Source organism: Halichoerus grypus, chromosome 3 (assembly GCF_964656455.1).
Source record: "Halichoerus grypus chromosome 3, mHalGry1.hap1.1, whole genome shotgun sequence".
Taxonomy (NCBI): Eukaryota; Metazoa; Chordata; class Mammalia; order Carnivora; family Phocidae; genus Halichoerus; species Halichoerus grypus.
In genome coordinates, this window is record NC_135714.1 from 46,953,477 (window position 1) to 46,976,260 (window position 22,784).

Below are 22,784 nucleotides of genomic sequence, written 5' to 3' on the forward strand. Positions count from 1 at the left end.
AGTGACTATACCAATTTACATTCCCACTTATAGTGCACAAGGGTCCCCCTTTTCCCCACATCCTTTCAATACTTGTTATTTCTTGCCTTTTTGATAAAAGCCATCCTAAGAAGTGTGAGGTAATATCTCCTTGTGGTTTTGATTTGCATTTCCCTGATGATTAGTGATGTTCAACACCTTTTCATGTACCTTGGAAAAATGTCTATTCAGGTCCTCTGCCCATTTTATAATCAGATTTTTTGCTATTGTATTTTGAGTTCTTTATATATTTTGAATATCAACCTCTTTATTAGATAGGATTTGCAGATATTTTCTCCATTTGGTGGACTGTCTTTTTATTTTGTTGGTTTCCTTTGTTATATAGAAACTTTTCATTTGTTTTTCTTTGTTGTCTGTTTTTAAAGTGAGATCCAGATATTCGTTGCCAGGACCAATGTGAAGTAGATGACCACCTATGTTTTCTTTTAAAAGTTTTATGGCTTCAGTTCTTATATTCAAGTCTTTAATCCATTTTGAATTAATTTTTGTGTATGGGGTAAGATGGTTCAGTTTCATTCTTTAGTATGTGACTGTCGAGTTTTCTCCACACCCTTTATTGAAGAGACCATCTTTTCCCCATTTTATATCCTTGGCTATTTTGGTCATAAATTGACATATATGCATGTTTATTTCTGGGATATCTATTCTGTTCCAATGATCTGTCTGTTTTTATATGGCAGTTCCATATGGTTTTGACTACTGTAGCTTTGTAGTACAGTTTTAAATTAGTGAATAATGCCTTCAGATTTGTTCTTTTTCAATATTGGTTTCGCTATTTAGGGTCTTGTGTGGTTCCACACAAATTTTAGGATTGTTCTATTTCTGTGAATTTTGGTAGGGATTGCGTTGAATCCGTATATTCCTTTGTGTAATATGGACATTTTAACAATAGTAATTCTTCCAGTCCATGTGCACTGAATATATTTCCATTTCTTTGTATCATCTTCAATTTTTTTCATCAATGACATAGTTTTCAGTGTACAGGTCTTTGATCTCCAGAAGTGTTCTTTCTTGTTATTTAAACTTTGTTAGTTAGCTTGGCAGTTGGGGTTGTGGGGAGAAGTTTCTGTTGTTTTGATTATGCTTCAAATTTATCTTGCCTTTTTCTCTTTGAACTTACTTAAATAACTTTTGCAACCACAACCATACCCCAAAATGGCTCTTAACAAATGTCTTCATTTATTCAATATAGCAGTTAATTTCAATCCTTATCTTGCTTGAACATAGTATAATGTTCTTATCAAAACATATTCTGCACAGGACTTCCAGGACTCTAAATATGCATCATTTCTTAGGGTTGCATTTTCTCAGACTCCTTTGCAGAGTCACTTTTATTTACACATTCTATTAACACTGGGATTCTCCAGACTTGTTTTTGGTCTTTTAATCTTGATATCTATGCTAATTTGAAATTAGATGAAATGATGTCATCTAATATCATCTATGTATTGATGATTCCTAAATTTATATTACTAAGCAAGGCATCTTAGACTCTCTAGAGTTACATACCCAACTGACTACTTGAAAATTTTACATGAGTGTCTAGTAAGCTTTTAAAACTTTTCTAAAAAAAAAAAAAAAAGTTATTTTATCCTCCCTTAATCTCCAATCAGTTCTGTTCTTGCATTATTTCCCATGGCTACTCCCTCATTCAATTAAAAAAGATATATTTCTCTTTCCTTTTTTCTCAAAAACAAATATCTTCCAGTTAATGCTGTTGGACTTATATAAAGAATATATTTACTTTGCAACACCTCTATTGCTACCACTCTGTTTCAAGCCACCAATATGTCTCTCACAGATTTTTTGGTTGCTCCTCGTTGTCTCTGTGTTTCCATCCTTAATGCTTCTTTAGTCTATTAGCAACATAGCAGTTGAATTCATTCTATTAAAATGTAAGTTAGGCCATGTTATTTCCCTGCTTACAATTTAGTTATTTCCTTTCTTATTCAGCGAAAATCCAGTTCTTCTGTTGTCCTCTAAGGTGCTTCATGAATTAGGATACATGTCCAAAAACAACAGAACTAACAATTTATCCTTCTACACTTGCCTCCTCCCAATTTCTGGCAACTGCTTCTCCAGAGCCTTTACACTGGCTATTCCCAGATATTAATAGGGCTTATTCCCCCACTTTCTTAAATGCTTACCCTCAGAGATCATTTTATCAGAGTTTCCATGGCCATGATGGCAATAATTTCAGGCTTTCCTTGGAGATATCACATAGCATACAAAACTTCATGTTTTTCTCCTTGACACTTGTCATACACAAGCTTTCTGTTTTATGTATGCAATATATACCTGTCACCAGAATATAAACTGAATGAGTGTAGGGATTTTTGCCCAGTTTACTGCTACATCTCAAAAAAAAAAAAACAAAAACAAAACAAAAGCAGCTGGTACATAATGGTGCCCAACAATATTATTTATATTAATTAATACATTTTATTCTGTAGCCCAATATAGCATTTTCAATACTTCATGATTAAAGTCTCCTTTATAACCATAACAACAGGTAATTTTCACTTAGATGTTCATGGTGGGCACTTTATTTTCTTCACATTACCAGAGAAAGAAGGTGATCAAGTGTGCTTTTGCCTCACAACATAAACTAATAGTGGCATACTCTGCTCCTTGCAAATAACAGCCTTGAAGTTTTGAGTGATCATATGTATTTGGGTTGAATTATTAGGAAGCACACTGTGGCCACAAATTTAAGTAAGCCAAATTCTCAATCCTCATTTATTAATACATCAATACTAAAACTCTTAATTTTATTTGTACCTATCTTTGTCTGTCTCAATCTGCTTTAGACTTAGAAGATGAAGATGGATGGATGCTCAATAATGAACCTGAAAAAAAAAATGACATTGAGAAATAAATTGAGTGGCATTTCCTGTGTAAACTAGCAGGTACTGCATCACCAAGGGGATGGCTTAAATTTTTAGTGCTTTTATAAATTTGGATCTTGTATTTTTATTTCAATGGTTTGTAACTATATTGGGACTGGATTTTTACTACTGTAGATCAAATGTGTGGGCTTAGAAAGTACAAGTCCAGGTATGCATCTCTAGTTTGATATTATCTATGAATATGTCTTTTTAAGTAATTAGAGTTGAGGCAAAGATTATGTTAAAGGAAAAATAAAACATTTTATTAGTTAAAATTCAACTCCAAGAATGTCTTGTATGTAAGGTTTATAGAAATTAACAGAATAGGACTTTGGTTGTTGTTTTTTGTTTTGTTTTGTTTTTTCTCTATATGTTGTTCATTAGTACCAGATTTCTAGTCTGATTTCGTCCTATAGAACATTCTGTTATATGTTTTGTGCCAGGCAAAAATAGGTTTTGTGCCAGGTGAAAAGAGGCATTGTTAGAACAAGTGCTTGAAATCCTGTTCTTATATAGAATATTTTAATCTAAAATTAGGGAAGAAATGGTAGTATTTTGGAATTATGTGCTGTCCTTAGTCCACTAAACTCTACTTGTGACCATTACTGCATCACAGAGACACAGGAAGGTTTTCCCAATAGAAAAGCCATTAACTTTATGATACATCATTTACTTTAAATAAAGAGATTATGCTGTCTTTAGAGCTCAAGATTAAGTCCAGTCCTTCAATTAAAAGATCAATGCTCTTTTCCTAGAAATAGATTTTGCCCCAAAAATTCAACATTGATTTTAAAAATATATTTCTCCCTTAATACCAAAACAGGAGCAGTTAATACTTGTTTTTTCTCAAAAAGGAATTTTATTTATTACCCCTCTGAAATTTTATCACTAGTAAATCTATCTTCTGTAGATAAATGGTTTCTGTGTATGTTAAAGACATATGTTACATATAACCTTTTATTTCTGCACTTCCCTAAATAGTTGAACATTCCCTAGCTTGATTGATTATGCATATATTTCTCAATCTTCATGATTATAAAGGATATTATCATTTTCTGATATTTTCTTAGTTAGACCTAGTCAGCCCTGACATGCTATCCAGTATTTGGGAAAGCAAGCATGGTACAGCAGTTAAAGAAGTTTGGTGGCTGAGGAACACTGGCTTACAGAATGTCAATATCCATTTCTACAAAACTTTAAAGCTGTTCCTAATAAAAAGCTGCACCAAGTTTGGAAAATAGATCATGTTTCCAACAAGCTGAGATTTGTTTTAAAATCTTTATCAGGTTGTTCTCTGGGAGAAGGGATAAATGGGAACCCATGAGTGACTATACAGTAGGGGCAGATAAGGAAAGTAGGGGGGAAAAAAAATCTAAGATAACCAACCAACCAAAAGTCCTTGATTAATTACATTGGTATTCCTGCTCTACTTATTCTCCACAGTTGCTGTTGCAGCTAATAATAATCTTCATGTTTAGGTACAATAAGGCAAGGCTACTTTCTTTTAAAGCAATCTCAATAGTTACATTCTGTTAACTCAAGGGATGCATCAACTCCTTAAAGACTTTTCAAGGTACAATCCTATTGTAAAAATTTCCAAGAAGCATTTTTCATATGACATTTAAAGGTAGACTATATTACTTCACATTTCCTTGTGGATTTTAATATTTATCTCCAATTCCAACCATAACCATTATCATTAATGCACAACTATTAAGGGATTACTATGTGTTAAGTATTGTAGTTTACAGAGTCATTTGACTTCCCCTCATTACAGAAAAAAGTTGCATTTTATAACAAGTCATTGATCTTCAACTTTCTTTCATTTCACTTTCCAGGCAGTTCCACATCAAACTATCTCTACTTAGAACTTGCAATTTTTCCCTGTTATCTCTTCTTGACAGTTTCTCATGTATTATAGCTCTCTGGAGATGTTTCGTATTTTATTCTCACTCTTGTCATTTGCTTGACACAGCACTTCTAAAAAAAAAAAAAGTATACTGCATATTAACGTTTCTCATAGGAAAGTTTTTGGCATTTTGTGTGAGATTATTTTTTATATAGGAATGCCCCTCTTATTAAAAAAGATTACTGTTTCTGAGCCTGTCCTCAAAATCTTACTACATATACTTGCAAGTATAGAACAAAAATGCTTCCATTCTTTCCCAAATGTCCTTTAAGAGAGTGATGCCATCCTTGCTTGAAAACTACTGCATCTAAACAAACTAAACATTCTCCAAAATTCATGCATTACTATTTAACAGATGTTGGAGACAATAATTCTAACATATTAGAAAAATGCCTGTTATATTTTGCAGTCAACAGATATATTGTTGGGTTGGATTCTGACTCAGCTGAATCCAACTGAAAACTAAAACAGTAGCGACCTAGGTGTGAGAATTGTGGGGACAGGGACCATGGAGGCTGTGCTGAACAAGCTGGTGTCTGTGGATGGCCTGCTGAAGTATGAGAGGGCAGCAGGCTCCATGTCCAAGAGCATGCAGTTTGAGTGTGCCTGGTGCAAAGTAAGTACAATGAGGACATCTGTAAAGGCACTGCACAGCTGGAGGAGCAGCAGGATTATGTCTTCTACCTGGCTGTGGGGAACTACCTGCTCAAAGAATAGAAGAAAGCACTCAAGTATGTGCGGGGGCTGCAGCAGACACAGCTCCAGAACAACCAGGCCAATGAACTGGAATGGTTCATTGACAAGGGCCATGGAAAAAGATGTACAACTGGGCATGGCCATTGCTGGAGGCATGACCCTGGGTGGGACGGGCTTGGGCTGGACTCATTGGACTTGCTGTATCCAAGTGCAAATCCTGAATGAGACTGTACCTCCTCCTCTGCCCAGGGATATGTACAAGCCCCTGGAGAACACTTGAAGAGGGCAGTGGACCCATCCATCCTTGCTGTCTCTTCTCCTGAACCCTATCACTCTCCTCTGGCCTTCAGACTCCTCTCCCTAAGAGGTATCCCATAGCCCCAAACCATGGTGCTTTGGAATGAGTGTAAATAAAATTGGGCTTTAGGTTGGGGAGAAATTCCTCACATTTGAAACTTAAAATAGCTAAACAGTAAGTCTGTGGTCCCTGGATACATTCAGGGAAATAATGCCACCAAATTTAAGAGAAAAATATACTTTCAGTTCACTCAGATATCCTAACAAATTTGACAGATTTAAGTTTTACATAGATTAATTTTTCAATATTTTAATCTAAATGAAAAATAAAAATTGAGGATGGGAGGGCTATCTTGAAATGTGGTTTAGTTTGGTTTAATTAATTTAGCAAAAAAATCTGGCAGTTTGGAGTTCCGCCTTTTCCCTTTTACAATTTCTAGGTTATTTGAAAGGTTACTTTTAGGATATAGTCTCCTTTCACTTCATACTATTAAAGTTTTTGCAATCAGTTTTAACACTAACAAATTGAAAAGGAAATGAAATGATAAAATTTAATTTTTCATTATTCTCATTAAAATGTAAAACATGGAATACATAGTAGAAAAACATACAATTCTCAAATGGATTTTTGTCTAAGAACCTGTAGACTTCTAGGTTCAGGAGGATGCTGGGTTTGTATTTTGCAAATTTTTTGGAGTTACATTACTCTAGAAGTAGTTACATAAATAGTTATGAAATTAAAACATTTTAGAAGATTTCTAAATTATCAAAAGAATATAAAAAAGGACTTCAGGATGCCTGGGTAGCTCAGTCAGTTAAGCATCTGCTTTGGGCTCAGGTCATGATCCCAGGGTCCTTGCTCAGCGGGGAGCCTGCTTCTCCCTCTCTCTGCTGCTCTCCCTGCTTGTGCACTGGCTTTCTCTCTCCCTACAACAAATAAATCTTAAAAACAAACAAAAAACTTCATAATTATACAATTTTTTGAACACTAATATCCCAGGCTTTATGTACTTCCTAAGCTTTTATTTCTATTATATCTAACAAACAGTTTCTTATTTAATCCTTACTACAACATTTGAAGGTATGTTGTGTCCCCAAAAAGCAGAAAAACTAAGGATTATAAAAATTAACATTTTAAATGTCACACAAAAAAGCAAGCTATAGCACCAATATTTGTATGTAAATCTGTACATTTGTAAGCATTTTAAGCAATATCTACTATTACAATTATGTTTTTATTTTGTTTATCTAATTTTATCATACTGTGAGAAGGTTTTGCATGTTAGAAAACACAGATTGGCATTAGTTACTATCTGGCATAGTAATTTCATGTAGATAACCATGGCAATTTTCACTTCTAGGCTTGCTCTCTTTGTGGTCTTCTTTAAACAACCTCACAATTTCCTGTATCATTGAGATGAAAGATAGACAGTCTTTGCCTATTATTTGAGAAATGAATTTCTCATGATTTTTATTATAATTTATATAATTATGCTTATTGTGGATAACTTAGAAGACAGACTAAAGAAGTATAAGATCAAAATTACCTAATGCCATATAGTTATAACCCCTGTATGTACATGTTGCTCTCTATGCTTCCAGAAGAGAGCTGGGCTACAGAATCAGGCAACTTTGACAGGTCCTGCAGAACTGCCTTTTATATTGAAAAAATTCTTTCAACAAAAAGTGTTTGATAACATATTCACATCATAGTGAACTATGTTAAATATCTTGTAGTTTTAAGGCATATGAGTAAAAAGTTGAGGCCAACCTTTTGTAAAACATACAGAGGTGAATCATTTCAAAAACGATGTTGGAACTGAGGCTACAATCTCTTTCAACGGAAGTTTTTACATTGCACAGTTTAAACTTCTCATTTTCTAACATTACCAAACATGATACATTGAAGATTGTGTCTCAACAGCTAATTACACAGATTCTAAATTAAAGGGTGCCTGTATCAATGTAGTGTAAACCATTTTAAGCATTTTAAACTTTTTGCAGATATTATAATCTTGAAGTTTCAAAAGCCAAAAATATACTAAAATATTTTTGTAAACATTTACTCTGGTATATATACTCAATTGAGTAGCTTTTTAAGCAAAAATAAAGATTCCTTATTCCATATTTTCTGTACAAATATTGCACGTAACAACTTTTGTAAAAACCACGTAGGCTTAAAGAGTGTTATTAATTTTAGAAAGAGTGAGTGAGGTGAGTGCGTGAGAGAGAGCACAGGAGGCAGGGGCAGAGGGAGTCTTAAGCAGACTCCATGCTGAGTGAGGAGCCTGACATTGGGCTCGATCTCATAACCCTGAGATTATGACTTGAGCCAAAACCAAGAGTCAGAGGCTAACTGATTGGGCCATCCAGGCACCCAAAGAGTGTTAGTATTTTATATTTTAGTTTGTTCATATTTAATAAAGAACATGTAATTATGAAAATAATTAAACTGCCCTAATACTTTATCAAATTGTAAATTCATATTTTTTGTGCAATGCTCAGTAACCTATTTATTTTTTCTTGGACTAAATTTGTTCTTTATTTGATATTAAAGGAGCTTTATAAATACAAATGTGCATAACTGAACTACTTTAAGTCTTTAACCATTTTTGTCTATGTCTTACCTCCCAGTTAATTACATATGCAAAGTAACTCTAGGGTCTTTGTCATCCCAAGTTAAATTTTCACTCAACCAAAGGTGTTTTAACCTAGGCAATAGTTGTTGGATATAAAGGCTATTATATAAACAATAAACAGTATCTCAAAGAAAATGAATTCTAAAGCCTCCATAATTTAAAAATTTGCTAAATCATGATATATGTATATGTACATAAATATATTCATGGAATACATTATATAATACATAATAAGGGGCGCCTGGGTGGCTCAGTCATTAAGCATCTGCCTTCGGCTCAGGTCATGATCTCCAGGTCCTGGGATTGAGCCCCGCATCGGGCTCCCTGCTCAGCGGGGAGTCTGCTTCTCCCTCTCCCTCTGCCTCTCCCCACTGCTCCTACTCTCTCTCTCTCTCTGTCTCAAATGAATAAATTAAAAAAAAAGAATTCTATTTAATACATAATAAAACTATTATATCTTATAAAATTTATATCTAACAAGTTTTTGGTAACAGACATATTTGATTATGCACCCAAATATATTTTTGCAGATTATCTGTGATACACATGGTTATCAGATTAGTTCCTTATAACCATAAAAATAAGAGATTTGGCTGGATTTCTTAAACTTGAAGTAAAGATATAGCATCATTTAGAAAGTTTTATTTAAAATAGATTTTAATGTCATTTCTACCAGTTGGTAAAACTTAAAATATTTGCTATCAGCAGGATTGATTTTATTTTTTAATTTTTTTTTAAAGATTTTATTTATTTATTTGACAGAGAGAGAAAGAACATAAGTAGGCAGGGAGAGGGAGAAGCATGCTCTCCACTGAGCAGAGAGCCCAACATTGGTCTCAATCCCAGGACCCTAGGATCATGACCTGAGCCAAAGGCAGATGCTTAACTGACTGAGCCACCCAGGCAGCCCAGCAGGATTGACTATCACATCTTGTTTTGCATACTCTTAAAATAATTGGACTAGATGGAGAATTCAAACTGAAAAAATGACAAGGGATGCAACATAAATCTAATTATTAAATTAAAAGCAATTGCTGGTACCTATATAGGAGTTAATATATAATGCCTTATATAGTTCCATATTTTTTCCCTGAAGCTTAGAATTTTATCAAAAACAAACATAAAACAGCATTTCCTTCAATTTATTCCTCAAGAAAAGGATACTTTAGGAAAATTAAATTGAAAGGTGATGAGAGATTTGAAAATTGTATCATGTCAATGATAAATTCCTGATTTTGAGGATTTTACTTTGCTCATGAAAGAGTTCTTTGTTTATAAGAAATGCACACTGAAATATTTAAGGATAAATAAACACAGTATTGTAATAATTTACTCACATTAAGCAATTGGAAAAAATGCAAACAATTTTTGAATCTGGAAAGGTGTATACAGTATTTCATTAAAGTATTGTAGTATTCTTGCAATTACCCTTTAAAAGAGCCCCCCCCCCCAAAAAAAAAAGTAGGTGTAAAAAATTTAGTTACAGATTAAAAGAAATAGCCTACTAATCCAGGTTAAGTGCCTTTTTCAGTTAAGATATAATGCAAGCAGGCGCCTAGGTGGCTCAGTTGGTTAAGCGACTGCCTTCAGCTCAGGTCATGATCCTGGAGTCCCGGGATCGAGTCCCTCATCGGACTCCCTGCTCAGCAGGGAGTCTGCTTCTCCCTCTGATCCTCCCCTCTCTCATGCTCTCTCTGTCTTATTCTCTCTCTCAAATAAATAAATAAAATCTTTGAAAGAAAAAAAGATATAATGCAAGCAGTTTCAGGTACTCCTTTAGTCCTCAGATTTTTAACTTTTTTTTTTTTTTAAGTAGTAACAAGGCTGTCTATCCAATTTATTGCAAATAAAGCAATCACAGATTAGCAATGAACAGTGGAGGGCTTTTGAAGAGGAGTTGACCAAATAATAGTTAATAGACTAATTATAATAGATGACACTATACAGAGGAAAATACCTATCACTTTTTGTTGATAAGATGTGCTGAAGCCATATATTAGAGGTCGTTGTCTAAAAAACAAATTATGGAATTAGACCATCTAGATTCTAATCCATATTTTGGCTCTTGGAAGCTCTGTGCCCATAGGCAAGTTACTTAAACCCTCTTCCTTCAGTTCTCAAATCTGTAAACTGGGTGCAATAAAAAAAGCTCAAAATAGAGTTAAGCAAATACATATATGTAAACTGTTTAGAAAAAATATATATGGTACAAAGCATATGTGGTAAGTTATTAAATTTGTATAACTTGAATATTTTCTTCAATTGAAGTTTTATACCATAGCAAGCATTCCTCTTTGCTACTCTGTAGCATTCACTGTCTAAGAAAATATTTGTAGTTTGGTCAGAGATCATTTTATGTAGGTAACTTACTCATTATTCATGTATTCACTCAGCTATTCATTTATATATTGAATAATCTAGTATTTTGCCAATCTAGAAGAGAAAATGCATAGAAATACTTAAAATTAAAGATTTGGATAAATTTTATGTGTTTCAGCAGAGAGAATTTAAGGATGTTATGTGGGAGGTCTTGGGAAGGGTTAATAGAGAAGACCTAACATAGAGGCTCTGTAAGGTGTGGTTTGAAGGGTAGGGTTTCATAAGTTAAAATGGGATAGGACAGCATTCCAAGTGAAAGAGTTACCCAGCTGAAAACTTACTGAACAGATTTTCAAAGCCACAATAGCATTAAAAGTTTTATTTGTAAGCTATAGTTGATATCCTCTCTCCTTTACGGTCTCCTCAAAAGATTCTTCTGCTCTTTATTTAATTGAGAATGCCAGACCTTTAAAAATAGAGCTCTCAAGATTAATTTAGTCAGTATGGGACTCATTCAATAGGTGTGTGGTGGGGAGCAGCCCAGAAGACCAATGAGAGGTTATTCTAGTTATGACATATAACCATCTACCAGGAGGGATCCCAACAGTAAACAATAAAAAGAGTTTGGCTACAGGAACTATAAAATGCCACAGACTATATTTAACAAGGAATATGACCAAGAAACATAACATCTATAAAGAAATCTATAAAAATTTATTAATATAAAAAGATTTGAATAAATGGAGAGGTACCTTATGTCCTTGGATAGAAACCTGGATAATACAAAGATGGCTAACTGCTAGAGTTAGTACATTTTAATCCAAACCCTAGAAGATTTTAAGATTCTCCAAAATCATTCCAAAGTTCATCTAGAAAATAAAATGAATCAACTATTTGAATTAGCTTGCTTGTTGAGTATTTCTATCAGATATATTGAACCAAAATAAAAAATGTAGTATTAAGATATGAATAAACAGAACACAAACACATGCAGAATAATGGTATCCTTTATTTCTGTGAGTATAATTTAGAAAAGCATAAATAAACTATAATATCACAGAAAACTCACAAAAGGGTATTTGAAAAATAGCAACTTTGAAAAAAATGTTTAGCCTAACACCTTGCCACACTTTTTTCATCTAAAGAATAGACTATAAACACTGGAAAATAAAAATATTGTCTAATTCTGTAGACAGATAATAGTCTAAGATAAAAATTATAATTGTACAGAAAGTATTCATAATTATACATAATTTCACTTTAGTGTATCAAAAATATATCAATGACTGAGAAAATATATTTAATTTCTTATAAGTTCATGAATTTTTAAAAATCCGTAACATACAAAAATATGAACTCATAAAAGTAAACTGATATATAGCCTCCCATACCCTACTGAATCAACCACATTTGAAAACTTAGTTCAATAAGTCTTCATCAACATTGATTATTCTATTACTTTCAAAAAGGGTTGGCATTATAAGGTGAAAATATGTTCATATCCTTTAACTCACTCTTCAAATATTTGGGAACATATTAAAGAGAAGTAGTAGAATCTATTAAAGAGAAGTACTGGGGCAACTGGGTGGCTCAGTCAGCTAAGCAACCAACTCTTGATTTCAGCTCAGGTCAATGATCTCAGGGTCATGAGATTGAGCCCCACATTGGGCTCTATGCTCAGTGTGGAGCTTGCTTAAGATTCTCTCTCCCTTTTCCTCTGCCCCTCCCCCCCATCCACTTGCACACTCTCTCTTAAAAAAAAGAAAGAAAAAAGAAAAAGTATTACTAAAATGTACTAAAATGTATTACTAAAGTGTCTCGAATACACAACCTAACCCTACACCTAAAGGAGCTAGAGAAAAAACAGCAAATAAAGCCTAAACCCAGAAGGAAAAGAGATATAATAAAGATCAGAGCAGAAATCAATGAAATAGAAACCAAAAGAACAGTAGAACAGATCAACGAAACTAGGAGGTGGTTCCTTGAAAGAATTAACAAGATTGATAATCCCCTGGCCAGACTTATCAAAAAGAAAAGGGAAATGACCCAAATCAACAAAATCATGAATGAAAGATGAGAGATCACAACCAACACCAAAGAAATACAAACAATTATGAGAACATATTTTGAGCAAATATATGCCAGCAAATTAGACAATCTGGAAGAAATGGATGCATTCCTAGAGATGTATCAACTACCAAAACTGAACCAGAAAGAAATAGAAAACCTGAACAGACCTATACCCACAAAGGAAATTGAAGCAGTAATCAAAAATCTCCCAAGAAAAGCCCAGGGCCAGATGGCTTCCCAGGGGAATTCTACCAAACATTTAAAGAAGAATTAATACCTATTCTTCTGAAACTGTTCCAGAAAATAGAAATGGAAGGAAAACTTCCAAACTCGTTTTATGAGGCCACCATTACCTTGATCCCAAAACCAGACAAAGACCCCATCAAAAAGGAGAATTACAGACCAATATCCCTGATGAACATGGATGCAAAAATTCTCACTAAAATACTATCCAATAGGATCCAACAGTACATTAACAGGATTATTCACCACGACCAAGTAGGATTTATCCCTGGGCTGCAAGGTTGGTTCAACATCCACATATCAATGTGATACAATACATTAACAAAAGAAAGAACAAGAATCATATGATCCTCTCAATAGATGCAGATAAAGCATTTGACAAAGTACAGCATCCTTTCTTGATCAAACTCTTCAGAGTATAGGGATAGAGGGTACATACCTCAATATCATAAAAGCCATCTATGAAAAACCTACAGCAAATATCATTCTCAATGGGGAAAAACTGAGAGCTTTCCCCCTAAGGTCAGGAACGCGGCAGGGATGTCCACTATCACCACTGCTATTCAACATAGTATTAGAAGTCCTAGCCACAGCAATCAGACAACAAAAAGAAATAGAAGGCATCCAAATCAGCAAAGAAGAAGTCAAACTCTCACTCTTTGCAGATGATATGATAGTTTATGTGGAAAACCCAAAAGACTCAACCCCAAAACTGCGAGAACTTATACAGGAATTCAGTAAAGTGGCAAGATATAAAAGCAAGGCACAGAAATCAGTGGCATTCCTATACACCAACAACAAGACAGAAGAAAAAGAAATTAAGGAGTCAATCCCATTTACAATTGCACCCCAAACCATAAGATACCTAGGAATAAATCTAACCAAAGAGGCGAAGGATCTGTACTCAGAAAACTATAAAATACTCATGAAAGAAATTGAGGAAGACACAAAGAAATGGAAAAACATTCCATGCTCATGCACTGGAAGAACAAATATTGTGAAGATGTCAAAGCTACCTAGAGCAATCTACACATTTAATGCAATCCCCCTCAAAATACCATCACTGTTTTCAAAGCAATGGAACAAATAATCCTAAAATTTGTATGGAACCAGAAAAGACCCCGAATAGCCAGAGGAATGTTGAAAAAGGAAAGCAAAGCTGGTGGCATCACAATTCTGGACGTCCAGCTCTATTACAAAGCTGTCATCATCAAGACAGTATGGGACTGGCACAAAAACAGATACATAGATCAATGGAACAGAATAAAGAGCCCAGAAAGGCACCCTCAACTCTATGGTCAACTTATCTTCGACAAAGCAGGAAAGAATGTCCAATGCAAATAAGACAGTCTCTTCAACAAATGGTGTTGGGAAAATTGGACAGCCACATGCAGAAGAATGAAACTGGACCATTTCCTTACACCACACACAAAAATAGAATCAAAATGGTTGAAAGACTTCAATGTGAGACAGGAGTCCATCAAAATCCTAAAGGAGAACACAGGCAGCAACCTCTTCGACCTCAGCCACAGCAACTTCTTCCTAGAAACATCACCAAAGGCAAGGGAAGCAAGGGCAAAAATGAACTATTGGGACTTCATCAAGATAAAAAGCTTTTGTACAGCAAAGGAAACAGTCAACAAAACCAAAAGACAACCGATAGAATGGGAGAAGATATTTGCAAATGACATATCAGATAAAGGGCTAGTATCCAAAATCTATAAAGAACTTATCAAACTCAACACCCAAAGGACAAATAATCCAATCAAGAAATGGGCAGAAGACATGAACAGACATTTTTCCAAAGAAGACATCCAAATGGCCAACAGACACATGAAAAAGTGCTCAACATCGCTTGGCATCAGGGAAATCCAAATCAAAACCTCAATGAGATACCACCTCACACCAGTCAGAATGGCTAAAATTAACAAGTCAGGAAATGACAGATGTTGGCAGGGATGCAGAGAAAGGGGAACCCTCCTACACCGTTGGTGGGAATGCAAACTGATGCAACCACTCTGGAAAACAGTGCAGAGGCTCCTCAAAAAGTTGAAAATAGAGCTACCATATGATCCAGCAATTGCACTACTGGGTATTTACCCCAAAGATACAAATGTAGGGATCCGAAGGGGTACATGCACCCCGATGTTTATAGCAGCAATGTCCACAATAGCCAAAGTGTGGAAAGAGCCAAGATGTTCATTGACAGATGAATGGATAAAGAAGAAGTGGTATATATGTACAATGGAATATTATGCAGCCATCAAAAGGAATGAGATTTCGCCATTTGCAATGACATGGATGGAACTGGAGGGTGTTATGCTGAGCGAAATACGTGAATCAGAGAAAGACATGTATCATATGACCTCAATGATATGAGGAATTCTTAATCTCAGGAAACAAACTGAGGGTTGCTGGAGTGGGGGGGTGGGTGGGAGGGATGGGGTGGCTGGGTGATAGACATTGGGGAGGGTATGTGCTATGGTGAGTGCTGTGAATTGTGCAAGACTGTTGAATCACAGATCTGTACCTCTGAAACAAATAATACAATATATGTTAAAAAAAAAAAAAGATAGCAGGAGGGGAAGAATGAAGGGGGGGAGATCAGAGCGGGAGACGAACCATGATAGACGATGGACTCTGAAAAACAAACTGAGGGTTCTAGAGGGGAGGGGGGTGGGAGGATGTGTTAGCCTGGTGATGGGTATTAAAGAGGGCACGTTCTGCATGGAGCACTGGGTGTTACGCACAAACAATGAATCATGGAACACTACATCAAAAACAAATGATGTAATGTATGGTGATTAACATAACAATAAAAAATTAAAAAAATGAGTAATAAGGGTGCCTGGGTGGCTCAGTTGGTTAAGCATCTGCCTTTGGCTCAGGTCATGATCTCAGGGTTCAGGGATGGAGCCCCACGTAGGACTCCCTGCTCAGCAGGGAGTCTGATTCTCCCTCTCCCTCTGCTCCTCCCCACCCCAACCCCCCTCATGTGCTTTCTCTCTCTCAAAATAAATAATATCTTTTAAAAAATGAGTTACAAAAACAATTGGGCAACAGTAATGTTTGTGAAAGACATTTCGTGGGCACCTGGTTGGCTCAGTCGTTAAGCGTCTGCGTTCGGCTCAGGTCATGATCCCAGAGTCCTGGGATCGAGCCCTGCATCAGGCTCCCTGCTCTGCGGAGAGTCTGCTTCTCCCTCTCCCACTCCCCCTGTTTGTGTTCCCTCTCTCGCTGTGTCTCTGTCAAATAATAATATATTTTTAAAAAATTAAAAAAAAAAAGAAAGAGACTTAGTGTGTATATATGCATGTGGGAAGAAGGGTACTTATAATAATATCTTATATCTTATATATCTTATATCTTAATATCTTATGATAATCTCAAAAAATGTAGTTATTTCTTTGAACTTTAGTGTCTTTACTATTCCAATACCTAACAGGATTTTTGTAAGCACAAAAGAAGGAAAAAGTTGCAGCACAGTGGAGTGCTATAATGCATGTAAAAGCACATATAAAGCACACGGCAGAGTCTATACATTAAAAAAAAAAAACTGTTACACTATTTGCTTTTGTCTATGCTTTTCATTAGCAAGCTTATATTCTATGCATTTATGTAACACTTTAGATTCAAATAGGAGTAATATTTTAAACATTTTTACGACTTGAATTATGCATATAGTGTTACATTCACAGTTACACACTTCACTTGAATCAACCAAGAAAATATAGCTCTTTAACTTTTCAAAAACTGATCACACCTTCCTCCTCTGTTGTGTAACAGAGAAAATTAAACTTGCCAATAAACAGTATATCAATCTTTTCAGGGTTGATCTGCCTCTGTTGCATTTTAAAATGTTCTTTTTAGTAGGTAGACAAAACATCTCACCATAATAAACTAGCATTGATAAAAGGAGTGTTATGTAATCTGCTAAACACATAAGGTACTTAATATATTCTTTTTTAGAATAATCAGAGGTCATCAAATGTGCCTCAGCACAGGGAATTTACAAGACCACCATATCTTTTTCTCAATTTCCTGCTCATTAAGCAACATTCAGATAAAAATTTTATTTTCTGAGGGGCCTGGGTGGCTCAGTCGGTTGAGCATCTGCCTTCAGGTCAGGTCATGATCCTGGGGTCCTGGGTTGGAGCCCTGCCTTAGGCTCCCTGCTTAGCGGGGAGCCTGCTTCTCCTTCTCCCTTCTCCCTGCTCGTGCTCTCTCTCTCTCTCAAAAATGAATAAATAAAATCTTTAAAAAAAATTTGATCTTTCAAGTACCCAAATACTGAGAAAGGTGTATGCTAAGGGATATAAACTAGTATTTAAAATATAGAAAATATGTAAATCCATTCCTCAGGCTGTGAATTTTCCTTTTAACGTGTTAACCCGAATCTTGTTATTTTGGTTAACATGAATCAATTCTTGAAGCCTAATAGCGTTGAACCTTCAGGTTGGAGAATATGAACACCATAGCCTGGTCTCAGTCACGTGGGAGTGACTTGATAGCGGTTGCAGAGGAAGACATTTCAACCTTCTAACACACACCAATTTTTCATATGGGCAAATGATACTTTCTGACCCTTTGGGGGAAAAAAAGCTATGTAAATGAGCTTCAAGTTTCCTACTTCCACCTTCCAACATTGCCAAACTCGTAATTTGAGGAAAACAGTGATCCAGTATTTCAGACCAGTGTTCTATCTCTCTCACCTTCAGGGATCAGGGAGGACATATTTTTAAAAATGTACAGGTTATTCCTAGTTCCTGGGAACTGATAAGAAAAGCTAGTTTTTCTACACCACTTTTTTTTTTTTAAGATTTTATTTATTTATTTGACAGAGAGAGACACAGCGAGAGAGGGAACACAAGCAGGGAGAGCAAGGAGCCTGATGTGGGGCTCGATCCCAGGATCCTGGGATCATGACCTGAGCCTAAGGCAGACGCTTAACGACTTGAGCCACCCAGGTGCCCCTCTACACACACTTCTTTAGAACCAAATGACTCAGGTGAAAGCAAAGCTATTATAACTGGTTAGGAGAGACTGGTCTCATTACAGAGAATTATTAAGAATTAGAATTCTGCCTATTTAATGCATGTACCGATGACTGCTCTATTTAAAGTATGTTCAAGCAATAGAAATCAGAAATCAATATAGATGGACCCATCACAAATCCCAGGTCTTGATGTCTACAATGAATTATAGTAAATAGATTTTTTTTATATCATTTTCTTCACTAGTTAAAAATGTTGCTACAATGAAGCAAGATAGCTGTTTTCACTTAGCTGACCAACTCTTTTTCTCTCCCCTCAATCAATATTATTTATGTTTAATTTATATAAAGGTCTATTTATATTAGATTCCACAACATGTATTAAGTTATATGCATTTTAAATATATGTAGAGTAGGACCTAAGATTAAGTGTTCAAGAGGTTAAATTCTTACAGACTTCAGCTAAAATTTAAAAATAGCTACAAATTCTATTTGGGGGAAAAAAGAAGAAACTATCTAAAATTCATGTTGATAGCAACAAAACAATGTGCTAATAGCAGACCATTATCTTGGGAGACTACTTCAGCATGTTTATAAAAATATCTGTACTTTTTTTTTCCCAATTAAACATTTTGCTTCATTTTTTTTAAGATTTTTTTTTTAAAGATTTTATTTATTTATTTGACAGAGAGAGACACAGCGAGAGAGGGAACACAAGCAGGGGGAGGGGGAGAGGGAGAAGCAGGCTTCCCACGGAGCAGGGAGCCCGATGCGGGGCTCGATCCCAGGACCCTGGGATCATGACCTGAGCCGAAGGCAGACACTTAACGACTGAGCCACCCAGGCACCCCTTTTTTAAGATTTTATTTTTGAGAAAGAGAGAGAAAGCATGAGTAGGGGGAGGAGCTGTTATTTAGATTTTTTTTTAAATATTAAAAGCCAGACTTTAAGATATATTACAAAGCTGTAGTGATCAAATAGTATGGTACTGGCACAAAAGTAGACACATAAATTAATCAGACAGAAGAGAAAACCCAGAAATAAACCCATGATTATATGGTCAATTAACCTTTTACAAAGCTGGAAACAATATCCAATGGGAAAAACATGGTCTCTTCAACAAATGGTATTAGGAAAATTGATTGGCTGTATGCAAAAGAATGATACCAGACCACTTTCCTATACCATACACAAAAATAAATTCAAAATGGATTAAAGACCTAAATGTTACACCTAAAACTATAAAAACTCTAGAAGAGAGCACAGGCAGTAATGTCTCTGACACTGCAACATTTTTCTAGATAGGTCTTCTCAGGCAAGGGGAATAAAAGCCAAAAATAAACTATTTGGACTACATTAAAAAACAAAAAAAAAAAAAAGGAGAAGTGGCAGCAGCTTCTTCACAGTGAAGGAAATAATCAACAAAACTAAAAGGCAACCTACAGAATGGGAGAAGATATTTGCAAATGACATATCTGATAAAGGGTTAGTATCCAAAATCTATAAAGAACTTATCAACTCAGCACCCAGAAACCAAATAATCTCCAGTTAAAAGTGGGCAGAAGACATGAACATTTTTCCAAAGACGACATCCAGATGGCTAACAGACACATGAAAAGATGCCCAACATCACTCGTCATCAGGGAAATGCAAATCAAAACTATGATGAGATACCCCCTCACACCTGTTAGAATGGCTAAAATCAAAAACACAAGAAACAAGTGTTGGCAAGGATGTGGAGAAAAAGGAACCCTCTGGCACTGTTGATGGCAATGCAAACTGGTGCAGCCACCACGGAAAAGAGTATGAAGTTTCCTCAAAAAGTTAAAAATAAAACTATCCCATGATCCAACAATGGCACTACTGAGTATTACTCCCAAAATGCAAAAACACTAATTCAAAGGGATACATGTACCCCAATGTTTGTAGCAGTATTATTTACAATAGCCATATTATGGAAGCAGCCAACTGTCCTTCAATAGATGAATGGATAAAGAAGACGTGGTCTATGATGGAATATTATTCAGCCATAAAAAAGGATAAAACCTTGCATTTGCAATAGCATGAATGGAGCTAGAGAGTATAATGCTAAATGAAGTCAGTCAGAAAAAGACAAATACCATATGACTTCACTCATATGTGGAATTAAACAAATGAACAAAGGAGAAAAAATAAAGAGACAACCAAGAAACAGACTCTTAACTATAGAGAACAAACTGATGGACCAGAGGGGAGGTGAGGGCAGGGATCGATGAAGTAGGTGATGGAGATTTAGAAGTACACTTGTGATGAGTGCTTAGTGATATATGAAATTGTTGTATTACTATATTTTACACTTGAAACTAATATAACACAGGATGTTAACTATAGAATTAATTTTTTTAAATTAAAAAGATTACAGTATCCATGTGTCTAAAATATTTTAATAAAATCAATAAAATCTAACTATAATTTATATTACATCATGTCATCTATTATAAATACCTCAAAGAATTTTCAGTTTGCTTCACAGAATTTATCTAAGCACAACTTGAATTTACCTTACACACCAGTGCAGTAGCTCAAGGTCACCAAGTTATTATGTCCATAAAAAGAAGGACCATAAAGGTGCATCTCAGAATACTTAAGTTAATTTCAATAAATGGATGAATTAATAAAGGAACCAACATATCAATCATAAACGTAAAGAGAAAGGAAATGCAATAACCTAATTAATAATCCAACTCAAATATTTATCATCAGAAATGAAATGAAATAATTATTGGCTCTGGGTTGAATCCAGACACTTTTTAAAATTTGACAATTTTACTAGCATATTAAAGCAGTCATTATTTACTGTAAACAAATTTATACATGTCTGTAGTAAGCTTTTAATTCCAATAAAGATATTGTATCCATGCATGTCTGTTGGACAGTCTTCACATTTGCCTTAATTATTTGGCTAGGCAGCACTTTTCTGGACAAATCATCAGGATGTGCAAAATTATGTATCAACCTATGAACAACAGACAAAAATCTTTAGAATTATGTAGAAATAAATGTTTGAAGGCATAGAAATTGAAATCACCTTGTCCACCTAAGAGAACATGGCATATGATTTATGAGCTAATTAGATGTATTTTGATAATAACAAAGGACAGAATAAAGTCAAAATAAAGATTATGTTTGCAAATATGGAACTGTATTGGATTTAATTTTAAAGCTAGACTTCATAAATTTTCCTTTTTCTAGTATTTCATAATTTCATAAAATTATTATTCATATAGGCACAGTTCTCTAATTTAAAAAAAACAATGTTATATATGTCATGTGTGTATACATATATACAAATATGTGTTCATATGTGTATGTAATAGGAAATACATATTTTTATTAGCACTATGCTCTAACCAACTGAGCTAACTGGCCAGATGGAAATACATATTTTTAGACAACTGTTTGGTTTTTGCTTTTTTCTTAGAGCTTTCCCTCTACCTTTCATCCTGCAATCCTACTAGGCACTGCCTTTCATCTCTGGTTGTGGATAACTTTTTATAAATATTCCGTATTTTTATGTTCACATATTCATATTAGAAAATTTTAAAGATACACATACATATCTGTTTTCTGCATCTTGGTTTTCCTCTCACCCGACAATATCTCTGAAAATCATACTAAACAGGATATTTACTTCTTTCTGTAACATTTTATGGTATAGAGGACTATGATATGGTCCACATTTTTTTATGGTATTCACTCAGATTAGATTTTTGACACCATAGAAAATACAATAATATTCTTGTACACACGTCTTGCTAATTAAAAAAAAAAATGTTTACAGGATAGATTTTCAAGGAGTGGACTTACTGGGTTAAAATATATAGGTACTTTTAACCTACAGAGAAGTTATCAGTTTGCTTTTATCAGCAATGTAAGACTCTAGCTTTTGCTCACATTTCAAGCTAGTGTTAGATGCTAGAGTTTGTTTTGTTTTTCCGTTATAGTTTAATGTAATGATTTTTTTTAAACTTGAGTTGCATTTCCCTGGCTACTATCAATATGGGCAGTTTAAATATGATTTGTTACTTGGACTTAAACTTTTTAAAAATCCCCTGCTTCTCTTACTTACATAGTTATATTGGATATTTTCTTATGATTTTATAAAAGCTCACTGCATATTATAGATAGAAATACTTTATTTTGCACATTGCTAATTTTTTCAAAATCTATTGGCTGCATATTGATGTTATATACAGTGCCTTATATGTTAGCATTAAACTATAATAGTAAAGTATACTATTTAATGCTAACATGTAAGGCACCATACACACACACGCGCGTGCGGTATCTAAGTTACTAGTCTTGGTTAAGAATTTTTCCTCTGCTTTTTCTACATTTTCTGGCAAAATATTAACTTATTCAAATATATGTTTTTAGGTGATCAGGAATATATTTTTGCATATGATAAAGATAGAAGTTTTTTTTAATTTCCTTTCAGTTGCATAGCTATTTAATAAGGATGCTTGCATAAATAATCTCTCCTTTCTCCATTGAATTTTACTTTTTCCATTTAAAATGTTAATATTTCATTTACGGTGAGATTTATTTCTGATTTGTCATTGATCTGTTTATCAATTTTTATAATAACACTACTGGTGGCTTTCTAATATCTTTATATTATGTTTTGTGACACATCTTTCACTATTTTTCAT

The 22,784-nt window shown here is 34.6% G+C and overlaps 1 pseudogene; it reads left to right on the forward strand.

The window, feature by feature from the left end:
- The first annotated feature begins 5,344 nt into the window (after nucleotides 1–5,344).
- LOC118540396 (mitochondrial fission 1 protein pseudogene) lies at nucleotides 5,345–5,753 on the forward strand (annotated as a pseudogene).
- Nucleotides 5,754–22,784: the final 17,031 nt, after the last annotated feature.